Source organism: Colobus angolensis, unplaced genomic scaffold (assembly GCF_000951035.1).
Source record: "Colobus angolensis palliatus isolate OR3802 unplaced genomic scaffold, Cang.pa_1.0 Scaffold556, whole genome shotgun sequence".
In the NCBI taxonomy this organism is placed as follows: Eukaryota; Metazoa; Chordata; class Mammalia; order Primates; family Cercopithecidae; genus Colobus; species Colobus angolensis.
This window is the reverse complement of record NW_012119110.1, coordinates 107,453-109,336: the sequence shown is the minus strand read 5'-3', so window position 1 is coordinate 109,336 and position 1,884 is coordinate 107,453.

The following is a 1,884-nucleotide window of genomic DNA, read 5'->3' as shown; positions in this document are numbered from 1 at the left end:
AATAAAATAAAATAAAATAAAATAAAATAAAAAATAAATAAAATAAAATAATAAAATAAAACAAAATACAAAATAAGTAAGAACAGAAAGCTTTCAACCTAATGAGCACTTAAAGCTCTTTACCAATTTAAAATGAATACAAGGTCCATTTTTCTAGACTCACCCGGCCTCTCTAAGCCTTGCAAATGAAACAGAATTTCTCACTTGATACTTGGCTATGACTTGCAACCATGACAACTAAGAACTGTGTTATGTCACTGTGTATTGCTTGTTACCTGAATTCCATAATAGGCTGGGATCAAGGGTTGAATCTTTCATGATTTTCTCCATAACCTGTGTGCTTCTCATCCCACACCAAACTAAGCTTTTTTCTAGAGTTCTATGATTTACAGTTAATAGACAAGAGTGGTTCTCAGTAATGTAGTCTCTGGACTAGCAGCACCAGCAGCACCTGAGACCTTAAAAGTACAAATTCTCAGGCCCCACCCTCGACCTGGTGAATCAGAAACTCTGGTGTAGGGCTCAGCAATCTGTGCTGCAGTAATCCCTCCAGGTGTTCGAGAACCTCTGGCATACAGCAGGTAGAAAAATGTGTTTCCTTCTGTAGATCCAAAGCCAGGGATACCATAGGTTCTGTCTTGATATGAAACAATGGCATGCAATTAAAACACATAAATCTCCTTCCTACTCACCCTCCATCCAATGTGTTTTATTTTTATGAGTTCAGTAAGAAAACAAGTGGCAAGCAGAGATTAAGTCTAAAACGTATATTTACAATTATCAGTTCTCATCCAATCTGATCTCATACAAAACCACTTACATTCTCTTACATCTCAAGTTTTTAAAAAGTGTCTTCACAATGTAAGTCTCAGGCACACTAGCAGTTCTATAATGAAACACCAAGTAGATCAGAATGTCCAAACTTACTAGAGAAGAAAAGTGGAATCACTGGCAATATTTTCAAATTGCATTCAACAGGAAGTTTAAGTTTTGAAATTTTTTTCACCTTCATTTTTTTCACCAAGTTCATAGAATTAAACCAGAATACACCATTCTTTCAAAGCCAGGCAAAGTTTTGCTGTATTATTTCTGTATTATTTCTTTGGATATGAAGAAGATTTCCAGTAGGCACATTTTGTGTACCTGCAAAGATGCAGAACTAAACAGTTCCATCTGTTCAATTTTAAAACAAAAGTCCTGTAAACCTCAGATGGTGAGTGAAATACTTCAACACTAGCACCAAAGCCTCAAATATGAAAAGATACCAAGAACACCACTAGCAAACAAAACTAAACCCTTGGCTAGGAGCAGTAGTTCATAGCTGTAATCCCAGCACTTTGGCAAGCCAAGGTGGGAGAATTACTTGAAGTCAGGAGTTTAAGACTAGCCAGGGCAGCATAGCAAATTCACATCTCCACAATTTTTAAAATTAGCTGGGCGTGGTGGCACACACCTGTAGTCCTAGCTACTTGGGAGGCTGAGGTGGGAAAATTGCTTGAGCCCAGGAGTTCGAGGCTGCAGTAGCTATGATTATGGCACTGTACTCCAGCCTGAGTGGCAGAGCGAGACTTAAATACATTCTCTCCTGCTCCTGTTTACACTAAAATCACTAAGTTAAAATGTTTTCAAATTTGGCGGATAAAAATTAAGTGAAATGTGACTCTGGCGCTTGGCTAGTGAAAGGGAAGGGAAAGAAATGAAAGGAAAGGAAGAAGGAAGGAAGGAAGGAAGGAAGGAAGGAAGGAAGGAAGGGAGGGAGGGAGGGAGGGAAGAAAGGAAGGAAAAGAAAGAGACTTAAATACATTCTCTCCTGCTCCTGTTTACACTAAAATCACTAAGTTAAAATGTTTTCAAATTTGGCGGATAAAAATTAAGTGAAATGTG